Raw genomic sequence first — 20,431 nt, forward strand, 5'->3', positions numbered from 1 at the left:
AAATCAAGGATACTAATTTATTGATTGAGGCTTCATTAAAAAGTTATAGAAACATTTCCGGCCACACAGTACATTTTCGGAAAACAATTTTTTTCTGGAAAGTACGTAGGATTTCGGGGATATGTGTATTCACCAAAAATGATTGTAATTGGTTTCCGCAACCAAAAATAATTTTTTTATAACGATTTAGAATTTTTTAATTTCGTCGAAAAATTTCAGCACCTATTAAAATTTTTTTCTCGAAATTGCATAGGATTTCGGGGTTATGTCTGTTCACCAAAATTAATTGTTATTGACCCCCCCAACCAAAAGTAATTTCTTTAGAACGATTTGAAATTTTTTTTTTCGCAGAAAAATTTCAGCAGCTACCCCCTGTCGATTTTTATTAAAAATTCGTTTTTTGTTTTTAATACATTTATTTGACGTCCTACGGAAATTTTTTTTAGTACATTTTTGTAGGTACACATGAGCTCTGCTTTTCCCCAAAATTTCATTGAAATATATTCCCTATTGTAGGAGTTATGGCCGTTTGAAGCTTGGTCCAATTTTATGGGGTTTTTATAACTTTACGGGGTCAAGGAACAACTGTTTCAATATTATTAGAATTTCTACATATTCTTCACTAAATTACGCGTAATTTGCCTTTTTAAACATTAAAATCCTTCAATCCGTTCAGAAGTTATGACATTTTAAAGATTCGCATGAAATTTTAGGGAAACATATCAATGGTATGGTCAGACATGAAATTTTCGGTAATGAATTTTTTTCTCGAAACTGCGTAGAATTTCGTGGGTATGTCTGTTGACCAAAAATGCTTGCAATTGACCCCTGTAACTAAAAATAATTTTTCCAAGACGATTCGAAAATTTTTTTTTTCACCCAAAACTTTCAGCACTTACTCGAATTTTTTTTCGAAAGTGGGTAGAATTTCGGAAGTATGTCTTTCACCAAAAATGATTGTAATTGACCCCCCTAGCTAAAAATAATTTTTTCAGAACGATTTGAAATTTTTTTTTCTCGTCGAAAAATTTCAGCAGCTATCCCCTGTCGATTTTTCTTAAAAATTCATTTTTCATTTTTAGTAATTTTGTTTGACGCCCTACAGAAAAGTTGTCTAATACTTTTTTGTAGGTACCCATGAGCTCTACTTCAGAAAAAAGTTTCATTGAAATATATTCAGAATTGTAGGAGTTATAGCTGTTTGAAAATTGGACCATTTTTATGGGGTTTTTCTCATTTTGCGGGGTCAAGGACCAACCTTTCGAATATTTTTGCAATTTGGACATATTCTCCACCAAAATACGCGTAATTTGCTTTTTTAAACATTAAAATCGTTCAATCCGTTCAGGAGTTATGACGTTTTAAAGATTTGCATGAAATTTCGAGGAACCATTTTTGGCCTCAAATTAGATTTTCGGTAAGGAATTTTTTTCTCGAAAATGCGTAGGATTTCGGGGGTATGTGTAATGACCAAAAGTGATTGTAATCGACCCTTGCAACCGAAAATAATTTTTTCAGAATAATTTGAAGTTTTTTAATTTAATTGTTTAGTAACTGTTTAACGAAGCCTCAATAAAGAAATTGATATTCTTGATTTTCGTCTTATTTTAGCCTCTAGAATCTTCTATTAAAATTTTTCCCAGGGTTGGTCGAACATCCTGTATATCTATCATTATTATTAGTACATTTCGTACTATTTAATAATTAATTCGTGTGGTTCTCCGGAGTCTTGGATGGACGTAACGTTTTCACGGTCGATGCATTAAGTATGTCTATCCGTGTAGAGGATATTCCGTGCTCGCGGCCAGCAGATATTCCCTAGTTCGTTCCGGGTCTCCTTCGGTTCCGTGTGCTCGTAAATCCTTTTCCTCCATTCTCGCGGTGCACGCTCGCCGTAGACGGCATGTACGTCGACACGTATCCTTCGAGGAGGAGGTACGACTTTCCGTCCGACGGTCTCCAGCGTGTGGTTTATCTTGGAAATGTCCGCGAGAGAAGCCGACAAAAAGAGTCGTAACGTCTGCGTTACGTTATGTCGAAGAAGATAAAAGGTCCTTGGCGATAAGTCGCGGTTGAGTGTGTGCGTGTGTATGTTGCTGGCTGGGTAAAGTGGCTGTAAAGAGAAGGACTTTATGAGAATGAGAATGTTACTCTTTAATTCGTTTGGAAGCTGCTTCGCACGATCCGAAGATTAATGTTTCGGGAGTTTTAGGAGCTTAACGTGCTAGAACTCGTAAGAGCTACTCGTTTTACTGTAATTTTCAATTCGATTCTTTCAGCTTCCAATCAGGGAATTTTGATTTTTTTTTTTCAAACCGTGCAGATTTGTCGTTATTTTAAGCAAAATTTCAACAATTAGCAACAACGCAATATTCCGAATTTTCTGTAAGTTTCATTGTCAAACAGAATCCATTTCAGCGTGAATTCGCTGGAAATATGAAAGTACAATTAAATAACTTCGATTGTTGGCGATGCTCGTGCGAGTGGAATTTGATTAAATTTTAAATATTGCACCAATACTGTCTTCGACACACGTTTTTACATTTTCTTTAATTTAAATCTGTATCGGTGCGCCGTGTAAATTTCGCATCGGACCGTTACACACAACAATTTATACGGTATCAAAAATGATTACTGTCCAAGAGCAATTTATTTATTGCGAGCAATAGGAAAACATTTGCAATTTAATTGATGCGTTGTAGTCAATAAAAACAAAGGCTCCTAAAAAAAAATACGTTTCGATAAATACTTGGTTGATCCTAATACTTGATTGCTTCGCGATACATTTGAGTTTAACGACAAAAAAAACATTTATATTACGTTAATTATCGATGAATTTGTCGAACTCGTATTAATCTGTTGATCGTATTATATGAGCCGTAATTATTTTATTTTAAACAAATACTTGGGCTCATTAAGTGATGCGATACGTTTAATACAATGTCATTATGTATCACGCCGACGTGAAATATTTTCTCGTACGTTGCTGAGTTTATTTTCGCGCAAACAAGTCATCGCTAATATTTCTGCCGACCATACAGCCCGATCTCCCATAAGAATTACACATAAAATATATTATTGCGTTGCATCATGCGCGCGAATAATAATGAATACACATCGTCTGTAGTTTATAAACAGAGTAAATTTGCAACCTGCGTAACAAACAAATTATCGAACGCATTGATATTTATTCTTTTCTTTTATATCGCGGAGAGGCGAACCTGCAGCGTTCTATCATATTGTAATTATGCGAGCGAAGATAAACGTTGACGCGAATTTATCGAACTGCAACAGTTTCGGATATACGTTCATTAATTCCTGAAAAATACGAAATCTATAATCGATCCTGTCTGTCGCTATAATGTAGGGGAAACATATGACTACATCCAGAAATATGATTAATACCTTTGGTTATTAAATATGATTTAGGATAGAAGATTTTAAAGAGGTTTATAGTGGATTTAACTATACAAGTATACTTTTTTAAGGAATGAATTAATTTACCATCGCTTTATTTCAATGCGTGGGACTTAATGGATTAAATGCTTTGAAAAGGTTTCGGTTTTACTGTATTAATTCTCTTCGAATGTCTAAGAATTCTCACACGTTCGTACGTTTAAAATTTTGCGAGCTCTTTGAACCTGACAAATTCGTTTTTCTCTTTTACCAAGTCGCGAACGTTATCCTCTTCGATCGTAGAACGTCCAAGGACCCAATACGAGACGTATGAAACTCTTTTCTATGGAATATAGAAAATAGAGAAATACGGGTAACTTATGCTTTTGTCGAGTATCATAAATATCTAGGCGACTGTATCATCGAAGGGACGAAGCATACGTGGAACAACATGGAAGTTGAATGCAAATCCTACAAAGAATCATCGATGTATATTCACCGGTAGCCGGATCTCAGGGACCGTCTGTCCACATTGGGATCGGTTCTTGAGATGGCGAGCGCTTTCAAGGACGATTTCATGCGACGGGGATTTAAGATCTCCGGGCCCTTCTACGAGCGACTGATTTCACGTTCTTCCTTTTTGCACACGAACGCGAACACCCATAGACATTTGGGATTACCGCGAACAGAGAGGTAGAGAGGCTCGAGTGAAATGGCAAAGAGGGGCAGATTTTTTCTCGATGACCGAGCATCGACCACGACTTTCCTTCCCATTTCACCCTCTGCTTCCTCTACAGCTATTTCCAGCACTCTATCTCGCCACCGTCCCGCAAGCCAGCAGCTCGGTTACCAACGTTACAATCCTCGAGACTTGAGGGAGCGACCTCTTCCGCCCTCCCCACCAACGTTCCCCTATTCCCACCCTTTTTCCTACCGCGGCTCCTTTCGCGAGATATATAGGCGGCCACTAAACTTCTGTCCTTGCCATCAATTTCGCCGTCCGAGGATCGCGGTACCAGCCACGATTCCTGGCGCACCGGCCTCGTTTGCCAAACGCCTGCAGGCTCGATCTTTTTGCTCGCGCGCCATCTTTCGCGTTTAAAGGATTGTCCCCTGCGACGGTCATCCTTCACCCCATGGTGCTCTGGAACTGTTTCTAAGTATCGACGGACTCGCTATCGTCACACCACAGACGAGGTATACGAGTAGACCTTACACCTTATGGATCCTCGTGGCCCAATCTGACTGCCATACTGACCTGAAAATTCGGAGGTGATTTTAACATCCCCTTTTCATGGATGGCGGTCAATTGGGCGCCATCGTATAGCTTCGTATAGCTTCGGGGACTCGAGGAAGAAGTTGTTGATTCTGATGGTCACCTACAATAGTGAATGTACTTCGTTGACATCTATTTACGTAGTAGAGCTCATGAATACCTGTAAAAAGGTATTAGACAACTTTTCCGTAGAACGTCAAACAAATTTATTAATAATTAAAAAGGAATTTTTAAGAAATATCGACAGGGGGTAGGTGTCTAAATTTTTAGGCAAAAAAAAATTTTAGATCGTTCTGGAAAAATTATTTTTGGTTGCAGGGGTCAATTACAATAATTTTTAGTGATTAGATATATCCTCGAAATCCTACTTAGTTTCGAGAAAAAAATTCCTTACCGAAAATATAATGTCTGACCATACCATTGATATGTTTCCCTGAAATTTCATGCGTATGTTTAAAACATCATAACTTCTGAACGGATTGGACGATTTTAATGTTTAAAAAAGCAAACTACGTGTATTTTGGTGGAGAATATGTAGAAATTCTAATAATATTGAAAAAGTTGTTCCTTGACCCCGTAAAGTTATAAAAAGCCCATAAAATTGGTCCAAGCTTCAAACGGCCATATCTCCTACAATAGTGAATATATTTCAATGAAACATTTTTCTGAAGTAGAGCTCATGGATACCTACAAAAAAGTATTAGACAACTTTTCCATAGAATGTCAAACAAATTTATTAATAATTAAAAAGGAATTTTTAAGAAAAACCGACAAGGGATAGGTGCCTAAATTTTTCGTCGTAAAAAAAAAATTTTGAATCATTCTAAAAAAATTATTTTTAGCTGTAGCGGTTGGTCACAATCATTTTTGGTCAATACTAATACCCTTGAAATCTTACACACTTTCGAGAAAAAAATTCTTAACTGAAAATGTGTCTAACCATAACTCTGTTAGCCTGACATTTTATGCATATCTTTAAAACATCATGACTTCCGAACAGATTGAAGGATTTTAATGTTTTCAAATGCAAAGAACGCGTATTTTGATGAAGAATATTTTGAAATTCTAACAATGTTAGGGAAGTTGTTCCTTAATCATTTAAATTGCGAAAAACCCTATAAAAGTGGTCCAATTTTCAAACGAGCATAACTCCTACAATAGTGAATGTATTTCATTGAAAGCTACTAGATTGGAAATATCGTTTTTTAATTTTTCTGACTATGACAAACCTTTTAAAAATATCTGAAGAATTTGTCACGATTAGTAATGCACAATTTTGTCAGATATTTTTAAAAGATATTATATTTCCTATCTAGTAGCGTATTCGTATCATAGAAATACTTTGTTCGTTAAATGAATATTACACACAATCCCAAATACTTTCACACGTACGAAACGAATCAATTCTGATGATCTGTAAAGTACAAGAATTGTCAATACGAGGATTTTAAATGTCACAAGTTGAGAGTGTACGCGATTAAGGAAATCTTTCGCCAAAAGAATTACATTCCCCAGCGAGTTAAAGCAAAACCATCGATACTTTTAAACCGCTGGAATTTCTGTGGCTATTGTATTTCTATCGGTCGTGTTTCTTATCGTCGATCAGCTCGTCGAAAGTTAACATGGCTCCGCTCCGGGCGAAGATAGTCGCGTGGAAGTTCTAATTGTCTTAACCGAAATAATCGAGGTCGTGAATGCAATTTGCAATTCATCTGGCGGTATCCGTGAAGTATTCAGAGTTCTGGGAACGTTGGTTTGTCTGGTTTCTAGCAATACCACCCGAGTACACGTTATACGGGACGATTTGTTTTACACTCGTTCCGCTGCATTTTGCGTTTAAAAGATCGTCTCCTCCGAGGGCGGTTTTTCTGGCTCTACGGGCTCCTTGGGACCGATCGTTCGCTCTGTGAATCTTTTATCAACGGACATTACACGTACTTTTATCTACTGCTCCTCGAAAACGATAGCCAAACAATAATTCCCCCGGATGAGACATTCATGCAAAGTGTACTCAGTAAATAAAATGGTTTTGCATTAACGGTACATCAATTCCGGTCAAAGGGCTCCTCGTGTTGCTTTGTAGCAATACACTTGAAAAGAAGAAAGTACTGATTGATAGTTTAACCATGAGCGTTGGGAAATCAATGGGAAGGAAATTATCGTTGCTTGAGTCAAAAAGTAGATATTGTTATCGTATTGAAAGAATTTGAGGAAACAATTTTATTATGTATTGTAAAAAGAATTTTGTAAGTCAACGACAATATGTATTACGCTACGCTCGAGATCTTGTGCTTATTAACACGTTTATTGCCACGGTGGTCACCGGTGACCGACACTTTGAACATACAAATGTGGTACAATATTATTTGCAATTGGAGAACTCTAATATTTGTAAAATTGTAAATAACGCTACTTTAATTTGGAATATTGTACAATAACGCTTTGAATTTTGAGCTTATTAACACGTTTATTGCCACGGTGGCCAATGGTGACCGACACTTTGAACTTACAAATGTGTTACAATATTATTTGCAATTGGAGAACTCTAATATTTGAAAAATTGTAAATAACGCTATTTTAATTTGGAATATTGGATTCTCGAATATTTGATCAAATATTGAAAGCATCTTTGGACATAGGAAGAAAAAGGTTTTTAACGCGTTAAAAACTTGATAAAGTATAGGTGCAACCTGCAACGTAATCCTCTATATTTGACATAGACAAGCATGATTCCGACCTAGACGTACGTTAATCTAAGAGACAATTTAGTTCGTCGCTAGATGTAATTCATGCTTATCGTAGATGTGACATACACTTAACCCTGAATCATCCAAGCTTCCTCAAACTCTGTTGTCACTCAAACATAACGCAGCTTCAACATGGATCTAGCATACGTAACTAAACGCAGAATGTATCTAGTCGTAATCCAGATATAACAGAGTTTAACCTAGCTTTACTCTAGGTTTAACCCAGACACAATATAATATAATCTAGATCTAACACAGTCCGGCTCATTGTCAGATCTGTTCCAAACCCAATCTTACGATCTCGAGCACAAGCAAGTTTGAAATTTCATTGTGTCCTAAACTCCCGATAATTTCACTTAAAAAAACAAAATTTACCTTCAAATCTCCAAAACCCCTTCACCTGTAAAAAAGTTAACTTTTTTGTACAAAATTTTTGTGTAACAACGTACACTTTGGAAGTTACAGAGGTGAACAAGTTGCATAGACCACCCTGTATAAGATGATAAGTTAGAAACTTGCGTTGAGTCAGAGACTCGTCATTGTATAATACAACAAGATTTTAATATTTCAAATTCGAGTAACTACAAGAGGAAGAAATCAATAATTCATTCGATCGTAGTAGAGTTACCGTAATTTCCAGTTAAACAGAGTCTCGGTGAGGATTTAATATTTGAAATTAATGTGAATCAGAAATTGTAAAATGAGAGAAATGTATAGATTAACTGGTTTCCTGATCAGATCGTTATGTTTTCGGTGGTACGCAACTCGTGTCCACGGTTGCAAAATTGTAATATTCGAGGCAAATTAATTCGCCTCCTGACCGATACGAAATATGAAAAACGTACTGGTCTGAAAAGATTCGACAACTCGTTACAATATATCTAGCAAAAAATTTCCGATCACGTACACTAATATTTAGACTGCAAATCTTTATGGAAATTCATATATTTTGTTAATAGAATTAATGAAATGGAAGCTTTGTGAAAGGTTGTCTCAATCTCCAAATATAATAATTCGTATGTAACTTTAAATATTTTTACATATTAAGTGCATTCTGAAGCTTTTTGAGAATGAAAATTTCGCGAATACTAATATTTAAAATTACGGAATTAAGTTGTTCTGATAAAATCGAGGAGATTCGGGCGGAGATGTTTCGTCTCCGTGAACGTGTAAATTCAAGAAAGAACGAGAAAAGTGTTTTGCTCTCCAGGACGGAGAAGCATAGGCAAGTTTGTTTGCAGACAAGACTGTAGATATTACATCCAAGAATCAACTTGGAGGTACTGTGCCTGCTACTCTGTCTCGGTGCACAGTTTCTCATGAATCTGTGTCGATTCCGGGTTTCTGTGTACAGATGTCCACAAAATCTTTCCGTACCCACGAGAATATCGTGTCCTCGAGCCTGGATTTGTCGCGAGCTTGTGCATATATCGTGATTCCGATGTTTCGTCCAATAGTCGATTCCCGATACACGAGATATAACGAGTCCACGGCAAATAATGTATACCGAGTGTTCAACTAAATATGCTGATGAAAAGATAAGGACAAAATAAATAATTTTGTAAAATAAATAAATCATTTTCGTTAATTCGGTGGAAAAAATTATACGAGTTTGAGTCTGTGGCGTTGCCTCCCATGCTCGCCACTCGAGGGATCGCGCTCTCACAAGCGTTCGACCGACAACTCTTAGACGAGTAATAACTATAAAATAAATTTTGCAATAGTATTTGAAACACTAACTGTATAAATATTAAACAATCTTTTACGATCTCTGATTTTTCAGATGTTGATATTGCCTACTGTTTAAATTTTATATATCAACAAGTAAATTTCATTACTCGTTCGTTTGAATGATTGCAAATAAATTAATTATTACCGTTGTTTACAGTACGTAATACGAATTTGCGTACTTCAAGCAGAATTTTGCTCCGTAATTCTATACAGTGTGATTTTATTCTATGAATGCAAATGATTTTTAAACTATTCACCGAATTGCATACGTTGCTGTCGTCGTTCAAGATAGAAAATTTTCGTAATAAAATGACATGAAAATTTACGAAGCCCCCGGTCTACAAACAGGCGTAGCTAAAATATTACAGCCGCAGGGTTCCAAAACCAGACAGAATATCATAGTAGTCGCGATTACTGTACTTCGCCATTTCGCGAAATGCTGGCAGGTATATTTATTCCCGTAGTCCCTTGGCGGAAATTGAAAGTGCTTAAACACGGATACGCGACCGTGTGGTAGTCGTGTACGTTGATACGTGCATGCCCAAAGCTACTTCCGGATCGAAATACGTGAAATACGCGTCTCGTTCGATTTTCGCTTACCGGACAAATTATTTTCCAACCTTGCCATATTCTTTGCCACCGGGAGCCGCCCGTGTACGCCCGTTATCTTGTTCCTGGATCCTAGCAAAGATACGAGTGCTGATCTTGCTAAATTGCACCCACTACTATACTACAGTCCACGAGTTCGGTCGTTATCTTGAGTCGGTCATCGGTTTCTACTTTGGCTCTGTTTTCTAGACGAACGTTGTTAACGATTCTAAAGGAACCCTGTGGCGCTGCATCGCTGCGGTATGGGAACTCGTGAGAATCGTAGGACAGAAAAGGAAAGGAAGGGGCGTGTTAATTTCACGTGTTAAGATCGAGGGAAAAGTTTCAAAAATCTCGTTTGCATTAGTGTGTCATGCGACAGTGGAGATCAGGTGTTACCTATTCGTGATGAGTTTGGGGGGTTTTCATGAGGATTTTCAGTGGATATTCGGTGCGATTATAGTTACCTAGAGAGGATACTAGGGAGTTTGGGGGTATTGGGAAGTCGTTCGAGGAGTTTATATATAGCAAACGAGGGGTCGGTCGAGCGCTTGTGAGAGCGCGACCCCTCTGGTGGCGAGCATGGGAGGCGACGCCACAAACCGTAACATCGCAGGGTTTATGATACGGACGTGACTTCTCCGCTATTTTTGAGGATTAGGCCTTCAAGACATTTTTGCTTGATTAGGATACGGTCATTAACGAACCTCCAAACTCCACACGGGACTTGGAATCCTTGGAGCTCTTACTTGCCTCAATGACGTATCGTAAACCCATGTTGGCGCACGACTGCGGACCAACCACTGTTTGAACGGTCTGATCCTTCTTTTTTCAAAACTATCTTTTCTGAATTGACTTCCATGATATCTCAAGATCTACTCGACCGATTTCGTTCAAATTTGCCGTGTACCTTCAATACATGCGTCACTATAACCCTTGCTAGAATGAAGTCAAAATCATTGTTCTTTCTATTTTTTTTTTTAACGTCATGAAACTTTGGCATTTAATTTCTGAATAGTATTGCTTTCGAAAAAAAAAATAAGGCAAAAATCCATTTTCTGACTGCCTGCTCCCCACGAATAATTTCATACGAAAATATTTCTCTGTATACATTTTCCCATATCGTTGTCGACCGATGGTTATTAGCAGTACCAAAATCCGTTCTCCGCTATTGGCTGTTGCAGAGTTCGCCGTTCCGGGTGTACGATGCGGTGATTCGAGGGCGGAGAGGACATCCCGTGAAGACTAGGACGCAGTCATACAAGCGGTGAGTCTGGATTTCGATTTGCCACGGGTCTCGTTGCCCCGGAGCTACAGCCCCTTCGCGTTAATTTTCAATTCGCCGGCGACGCTGCTCCTATCTGGGAAACCGTTTTCAAACTTGTCCGCTTTCCGGGGGTCGTCGCGTCGGCCAGAAAGGACTTCCGGAGCGCAACAATTAATAGTTCACCGCGCGATCAGTGAAACGTGTTCCCCGCGCTCGGCTCGTCTCTCTTTCCCTCTCTCACGAGCATTTATTTTTCCGGCTAGTTTTCGTCCGTTTTCCGCGGTTTTATCTGGCAGCGGCGCGGAATTGTTTCAACTTTTCCGCGTGGGGCGTGGCGGAAGGGGGGGGAAGAGTGAAACTCCGCGAGAGAGCAACTGCTGAAACCTCGTAACGAGCGAAACAATGGTTAAAACTTGGCCAGGACCGCCGAGCTTATAGAATAGCTTTCAAAACTCGTATCTATCGAGATATCGTGTTAATAAAACGGCACACCCGTCGACTTTTGTTGCGAGTTATCGACCGCGCCGTTTAATCGCCTCCTCTAAATCAATTTCGAACGAAGAACCGCCTCGGAATCGATGCCACGCGTCGGAACGTTCCACGGTTTTTTCCCAGCTTTTTTTTTTTTTTTTTTGTCAGAGGGCGCGCGCGCGCTATTTCGGTATCATTTCCGGGGGCTTCCATTCGCGTTTACGCCGCGTTCCCACCTTCCGACCCCGGGCTCGCACGGGAATCGTGTTTAAAATTCATTTCTCTTTAAACGGACGTTTAATCAGCCCTCTACTTTGCCGGCTTTGAGCCTGCGTTTTGTTTCGTTCGCGCAAACGGAGAGTGCGTAGGACAACCTAGCTCTGTTCTGGTTCTCTATGCTGAAAACTGGTTGAATCTTTACGGCGGGATGAATCTCTTTGTTGGATAATTTAGTACGACTCGACGTGCGGGGACCTCTAATTTTTTTCGTAACTCGTACGCGGCGAATCCACCGCGACCGTTTCAAGTAATTACAGGCTCGCGTACAGCGCCCGTGGTGACGTGCGAATAGTTGGACGAACAAGAAACAATTTGGAAACTCGCGAACAGACGACTCCGTCGAGTGGTTAGATCACCTAACCGTACTTTAAATAACTCTTGACGCGTTGACTGTCGGACCAAATCCCTCAAATTGTACACGAAAACGAAACTTTGGTTTTAAACAATTGGAAATTACTCGCAATTTGTTGTAGAACTATTTTTATTACCTCGTTAACATTCAAGAATCGTATCTAGATTCATTTTCTTTAACATCTAATCTTGAGAATTAATTTTTTTACTATACAAAAACTGATTAGGAAGCGAACGTCACACTTTAGGACCTTTCCTCATTGTGATTAGAAATGATACAGCTAATTTAGTTCGTTAACAACTTTCGATCTTTTCATAGTAGAGCCTGAAAGAGAAAGGCGAACATAAAATGTCACAGAACTTATTTTTACAGTTTCGTTAAAATTCAAAAGTCCTATTTAGATTCATTTTTTTTAACATCTAATCTTGAGAATTAATTGTTTTACTGTACAAAAACTGATTAGGAAGCGAACGTCACATTCTAGGACCTCTCTTCATTATTACTGGGAAGAGTACAGCTAATTTGCTTAGTTGACAACTTTCGATCTTTGCATAGTAGAGCCCGAAAGAGAAAGGGCAACATAAGTCGAGTCATTGATTCTTCACACGGCACAAATCAGCGTATGCTTATCGCGAAAACCTTCTTAATCGCTTTTCTTATAAGTAAAATACTAATTTCTATATTAGAACTAATTGAAAATGTTAACAGTTTCGTCCGTGTTTTGTAAATTATAATTCAACTGTTTTCAAAATTGAGGAAAGAGAAAGAGAACAGACGAAAGAGAAAGGCGAACATAAAACGTCACAGAACTTATTTTTACAGTTTCTTTAAATTCAAGACCCCTATCTTGATTTATCTTCTTTTACATTTAATGTTGAGAATAAAATACTTTTATGCGTTGCATCGTATCGAGCGGGACACATGATATATGATCTTGTTTTTTATACAGATTATTCTCGATATTTTAAACGAAACACACAATTTTTTATTTCAGTGCTCGCAAAAGCATTTGGAATTATTAGGGTTGTAAACTTCATTCCAACTGGTGGAGATTAGTCGATAAAAAATTTTATTGTCCTTTTCGTGTTTCTATTCCCGTTGTATTTTTAAATGAAATTGAATCTTTTGAAATAATTTACGGATGTGAAAATGTTTTACAATACAATATTTCCATCGTCAGAAATGTTATTTCGTGTTTGGTATTGCAGAAATTTCAGTATTATGTCGGTTTTGGTAAGATAATAATTAAGAAAATAGTACCAGTTTAAAGTCTCTGGTTAAAACAAATCTTGAGAATTGTGATGAAACACAGAAACCGAAAAAATTACCAGTAATATAGAGAAAACAGGGGTATAAATCTCTGATTTTAACTCACCAGTATACGATATGCTGTTCCAACTACGCTGAAAGCAAAATCAATTGGCTGCTCAAGATCTCTGTGCAGAATATCCCAACATCCCCTTCGGCTACACCCACTTTCGAGTTTTCGCGGAAACTGATTCAGGGTCTCTGTTTCTCAAACAAAGCGGGAAGCTGACATGATGTAAACTGGAAGTTGCATTTGACGTAATTTGCAATAGAGAGAGAGAGTAGCCTAGAAGGGCCAATTAATATTAATTTATCTACAGTACTCATGACACTACTAACTTCTCGTGACTACAAATCTGCATTCTATTGTAACTCTGTACCACCATTGAAAAACATGTTCACTCGCGTTTCGGGGCGAAAAATAGATAAATTTCGACCCGAAACGCAAGTGAACGTATTTGTTGATGCAAAATGGCTGATGTATTAAACAATGACCCATATTTTTGTCAATTCTTTGAATTTCTGCTTAATATTTTAAAGGCTTAGTAGCAGATTCAAATAAAAAATATGCAAACTATAGGATTGCAAAGAAAAATGGCTGACGGTATTACACGAAGCCCCATATTTTCGTTAATTCTTCGAATTTCTGCTTAATATTTCAAATGCTTAGTCTTGGTAGTTGATTCAGATGAAAAGCTGTGCAAACTATAGGATTACAAAGAAAAATGGCTGACGTATTAAACGAAGTCCTGTATCTTCGTTAATTCTTTGAATTTTAGCTTAATATTTTAGAGGCTTAGTCTTGGTAGCAGATTCAAATAAAAGATGTGCAAACTATAGGATTACAAAGAAAAATGACTGACCTATTAAACGAAGTCCTGAGTCTTCGTTAATTCTTTGAATTTCTGCTTAATACTTTCAAACCTTTAGTCTTGGTGGCAGATTCAATTAAAAAATATGCAAACTGTAGAATTGCACAGCAAAATGGCTGACGTTCTAAAAGAGGCCCTGTATCTTCGTTAATTCTTCAAATTTCTGCTTAATATTTTACTGGTTTGGTCTTGACGGATGGTTGTTTAAGAAAACTTAAAGAAAGCTAGATTTCGTTCACTTTTGATACAAGGGAACCACCTTAACGTCGTCCAAGCTTTTTCGATGCGTCTTGCAGCGGATGCCATTAAAAGAATGTAGAGCCCTTTGTAGGAACACGTGAAAGAGAACGTCACTCCCGGTTTTTCCATCAAAAGTGAGATGCACGGGAAGAAAGGGATGACGAAAAAAAAGTTACGTAATTAGAGCTGATGTTTTTTTTCGACCGGTCGAAAGCGTCCTTAAAGTATTCTAAAGGGACGCTGGTAACACGAGCACGTAGCTGCTGCTTTTCCATGAGGTACAAAGGATTTGCCAGAGTGCGGGTCACAGATTAATGGGGAATCCAGCGTAACCGAGAGCAAGGAACGCGTATATGCGTATCGCGGTGCATATAATATTACCTGGATCCTGCCTTCATACTGGATGCTTTCGAACCATCGTTGATCAAACTTCAAGTAAAACTATTTTATTATTTAAATTTCTTCACGATGTCCGTTCCATAGTAAATTACTGAATAATTTATTTCGAATATACAGGACGGCGCGCTAGAAACAGGTCATCTTAATATTCTCGTTAATATCATCCTCGAATAACGTGCAACTAAAGCTGGTACCGGTCTTTACCTTGATACAAACATTTTATGAACCATATTCCGGAATACATTTTAAATTATTCACGTTCACTCGGTAAATTTATTTTAGATTATATTTGCTACTTATTCTCGGAATAAATCTTATTTAATGAGCAGTCAGATTTAAACAAGTTTAGTTTAATTATGTACAATTTTATTCATTTTCGAAGATAGTGTCTTGTAATTTTATTCAAGTGAAATTATATTATTCTGCTTTAAATTGAAAATTCGTTTAGTTTATGAAGGTCTTAGAAATTCTACCAGTAATTCTGAGTCTTATAATAAATCCGTCTAAAAAGTGTCTCATAAAATTGCATATCTCGAGATCCGGTAACACTGACGTGTTACAACTTGATGGGCAGCCAGAGAGGACTGTACACAGTGGCGTCATTCAATCGTCAGTGAGACATTGCCAAATGAGCGCACGTACCACGTCATGGTTGCGTTTACGATGACGGAGCGAGTAGATCAGCGAATCTGCATCTATTCTTGCTTGAAGCTTCAACGAACGCCACGAACAAGCAAAGCACAAGAAAATATTAAACGAATATGTACTGTCATTGACAAAAACAATTTCTCCAAGCCAAATAATCTTTTAATGGTATCCGCTGCAAGACTCACCGAAAAAGTTTAAATTGTATCTAAAGTGAACAAAATCTAGTTTTCTTAAACTGTCAGCTACCAAGACTAACAATAAGTCTTTCAAATATTAACTACAAGTTCAAAGAACGTCAGTAATTTTTCTTTAAAACAATAGTATAGTTTGCTCGTTTTCTACCTGGACCAACTACCAAGTCTAAGCTTTTAAAATATTAAATACAAGTTCAAAGAATTGTCGAAGATACAGGGCTTGGTTTAATACATCAGCCATTTTCCTTTAAAGAAATCCTATAGCTTACACATTTTTGACTAATCTTTTAAAACATTAAACACAAGTTCAAAGAATTAACAAAGATACAGAATATTTCATTGTGGCTTACAGCAGAAATTCTAAACCCTAACCCAAATTGTCTCCATACAAGAATAAAAACCGATGTTCGAAGATGCAATTGGGAAATTCGGTTTCTCGAAGGCCATTGCACGCGTTCCATATAATTTCACCCTGTTCGTCGAGATTCACTTTGCCTCCGGTCATCCATTTTTCTTAATGAAATTTACGTTATGCTCGGTCACGTTTCAGAGACACACTGCCATGATTCCCGTCCCTCCGCGATCCCTCCTCCGTTCTCCCTCATTCAGCCCCTTTCTTTGCTGCACGACGGAACTTGACTCTCTCATGCAAGGAGAGTCACTCTCATCAGCGACGAGCCCTCGAATCTAGATGCGCCTCGGCGACCACGCAGCTCTGTTTCATCCCCCCACCCCCTAACCTCGGCGAGTACATTATGCAATGAGGGTACTCGTCGAGCCAAGGGTGCTTTCCCAGTAAGATGCGCGAGGGTGTCTAAGGTCGTCCCCCCCGACTCGAAAACATTTCTTGCTCGCTGAGTAACGGTCTGTTAAAAGTTAGATTAGTCTGAGTAGCCTAAAAGCTCTAACGACTAAATGACAAAGAGAAAAACGGGATGGTCGGTGCCGTAGAGGAGCCGGGGATGCGGGACGAACGAGGGTAAGTAGTTCTTTGCTATGATTTGGGTCAGAGACCCGTGAAGCGAGACAAGGTTTTGTCGCAACGCTCGCCGCGAGTAAAGTAACACTTTCGGCGTGAAAATTCTACGGCGTGGATGGTCCGGAGCAATATTTGATGAGATTGACCCTCGGTTGCTTTCCTCTTTCGACTAATACTTTAATCGATTGCTACGTACGACGAGCACGGAAGTTTCTTTGAATGTTGAACAAAATTTTGTATTCCGAGGTAAATCGTTAAAATGCATCGTAATAAGATAACTTTTGGTATCACGGAATATTACGTTTCTAACGATTAGAAACATTGGAAATTTTATGGTGTCATATTTGTCTTTTTCTTTCATATTTGACTTTTTTTGTTTATTCCAAGGATATGGTGAAAAATCTAAAAAAGTATATTTAGCACTTTGGAATCAAAACTATTAATTTTCAAGCTGAGATGTCGAAGGAAATAAATTTGAATAAGACTCATGAATTTTAGTATAAATTCGAAAATAAGTACCAAGACAAATTTTTGTGTATGTAGTTTAAGTTTTGCGTAATCAATTTTAGTTTTCGTTACGAAAAGCAGTCGATAATTGAAATTGGCGACTGGTTCGTAAGGTATTTAAATTTTAATCACTTTTTAAATGCTCACGAATATTTCAAAGGAAATCAAAATAGACGGAGCCGGGTTCAAAAGCAAGCTTGTATTTTTTACGATGCTTTGACGGAACATTTTAAGTCCACCTAAGCCCGACTAAACACGGCTATAATGTCTATAACTCTAGGAACTCGTCCGTCTCGAATTAACCTCTCTCAATTAAAGACAATGGCCTCAGGATTCCCCGGACATCCTCTTCTCATCGAAGCGAAGAAGGAGGATCCGAAAGGAAAGGTCTCAGGGGTTCTCAAGCTCCACTTTGCTCCCCTTGACAAATGTATATTTATGTAAAACTCGAGTATTTCATGGTGAAGAACTACGGTCAAACTGGTAGCTTTGGGTCTCGACAGCGAACGAAACGGGAAACTTTAACGTTTTTGAATTTTAACACTAAACCTACCACGAGCGGTCAAATGATCATTTTTAACATTTCGTTCAGAATTTCTAACATACAATGTTATTTTAACGCCATTTAAATTATTGTTTGTTTCCCGTGAAAAATATGTAGTCTGTCTTGTCCACCACGATAGGTCATTTGACTGAACAATTAATAATATTTTGTAAAACAACCAGACAAAATTTAGTATCAAATTCTGGTTAATTGTAGTAGAGAGAATTTTCAGTTTTCACTGTCTTAGAACGGTCTAACAACACCTATTAAAAATAGTTAAACTTTACACACAATTCCGAAATTACTAATGTTTTCTGCATAATTGAGCCACTATTAGAAGCGGTGAAGCCTCCACTTTGAAATGGTTCTTGACTTATGTCGATCCAGCTTTCCGTTTTGCAGATATTATAATTTAAATGAAGGGGTAATTTAAAAAATTCCATTCTTCGTTTTACAAAAGTCTATTAGCGCGTATTAAAAATACCAAAACTTTAAACGCGTGCAGTTTCGAAACTACTCATGTTTTCTGCATAACTGAGCCATCGTTGTAAGCGGTAACCTTCCCCTTTAAAATGGTGTTTGATTTTTGTCGATCCGACTTTTTGTTTTCGAGATATCGCAATTTATATAAAAGGTAATTTTTTTAATTCGACTACGATCTCGATCGGCGCCTTAGAAAGGCATATTAACGCGTATTAAAAATCATAAAACTTTAGATGCGTGCAATTCCGAAACTACTAGTGTTTTATTAATAATTGAATCACTGTTAGCAGCGGTAAAGCCTTCCCTTTAAAATGGCTTTTGGTTTTTGTCGATCCGACTTTTCGTTTTCGAGATATCGTAATTTATGTAAAAGGTAATTTTTTTAATTCGACTACGATCTCGATCGGCGCCTTAGAAAGGCATATTAACGGGTATTAAAAATCATAAAACTTTAGATGCGTGTAGTTCTGAAACTAATAGTGATTTATTAATAATTGAACTACTGCTGGCAGCGGCAAAGCCTCCCCTTTAAAATGGCTTTTGGTTTTTGTCGATCCGACTTTCCGTTTTCGAGATATCGTAATTTATGTAAAAGGTAATTTTTCTTAATTCGACTATCTCTGTCTTCGTCTAGCGGAGTCGGAGCTCTTTGTCTTTCGTGCGTGGTGCTGACCTACCTCGCGTACGTGACTCTCGTGACCTAGTCCCGCGTAGTATTTCCAAGAATTTACTACGCACTGTTTACTATTTGATGCGCGCGCGAGATCAATCAACTCGCGAGCGCAACGAAATGTAAACAATCCCTATCTCCGAAACTAACCATCCGATTGACTTGAAACTAAAATCGCTATATCTCCGGAACTAATTACGCTATCGACTCGTACGAACGCTCATTTTAAAGGGCATTTCATCCTCTATCCAATGAGTATATCAACTATTATATTTTATGCTATCTTCTATGTTTATTTTGACATTTACTTTGACGCTACATACCCAAAGAAGTTTCAACAATTCCTATTGATCATACGACTGTTGAGTGATAAAACTGGATTATAAATTGTTCATTTAATTGAAAATGAGTTTAAATTTGTATACAGGATATTCTAGCCAGCATTTATTCATAAGTAATTGTTTTCTCCGGAATTCACTGCAGTATCGATTTAAAACAAAATTCGTTTTCCAGAGCGTTTTATCTCCCAGACTTGAATGAACACTCTATGAATATATCAACTATTATAATTTATGCTATCTTCTATATTTATTTCGACATTTACTTTGGCACCATAGTTATACATATTTAAAGTTAGAATATTAATTTGTTTCTGAAAATTTCTAATTTCATCGTTCAACGAATTTATGACTTAAAATAACCTGGTTCTAGTAGATTTACCTTTCTTTACTGCATAACTTTATTTATACTATGTTAACTTGATATTTTCGTATGAACGTTAAAACAAGTTAAAGACCAAGTTTATCGCATAATTGAAAATTTTGAATTTCGTTTGAAACATTTACACGAAATCTCTATCGGTCGTCGGATCTCCGAGTATGTACCGTGTAGATCGAGCACACATCGTACGTTTCCGTAACGCAAAGCCGCTCTATATTCTCGCGCGTTTGCGCGACAACATTATCTCATGATCCATTTATTGAAACGAAATCGTATATCTTGATTTTACATCGAATTTGTGTCGGATTATGATAAATTTCCCGTGAGCGCAGCTGGGGCGTACGCGAAATAATTTAAATCGGCCCTTAAAATCGGCACGGACGGATATCAAAATATGGAAATCAAAGTTTGCGATCATAACAACATTCGCGATACGCCATCGAGCTTCCAATTAGAAAACCGTTTCTCTCGCGATCGCTTTTCGAACCGGATTATTTTGACCGCAAAGTTTTAATTTACGAATCGTCCTTTTCGCCAGGGTTCCCCTGAATTCATTAGACTATTCGAAGTATTCAGATAAAACTTACCTGCAATTGAACTTTAACTCCTCGAAGATTGCTTCTAGAAATTCCATCTAAACTAGCTAGAGAACTAATTAATAACAGATTAATTCTTAAACATTTTCTGTTTCTATTTCCACTTCAACTAAAATAATCTTTTTTCTTCTACGTTTCACGATACAATTGCTCACGAAAGTAGT

At 37.6% G+C, this 20,431-nt stretch overlaps 1 protein-coding gene across 5 annotated transcripts in view; it reads left to right on the forward strand.

Annotated features, from left to right (window-relative positions):
- The window catches only part of LOC143348051 (uncharacterized), a 364,443-nt gene that overhangs the window by 143,225 nt on the left and 200,787 nt on the right, over positions 1–20,431 (forward strand). For all 5 annotated transcript variants that reach the window (XM_076777842.1, XM_076777839.1, XM_076777840.1 and 2 more), the window contains one exon: positions 10,923–11,005. The gene's annotated coding sequence lies outside the window, so the exon portion shown is untranslated. The remainder of the gene's footprint in view (positions 1–10,922; positions 11,006–20,431) is intronic.

The sequence above is a fragment of the Colletes latitarsis genome, chromosome 11 (genome assembly GCF_051014445.1).
Source record: "Colletes latitarsis isolate SP2378_abdomen chromosome 11, iyColLati1, whole genome shotgun sequence".
In the NCBI taxonomy this organism is placed as follows: Eukaryota; Metazoa; Arthropoda; class Insecta; order Hymenoptera; family Colletidae; genus Colletes; species Colletes latitarsis.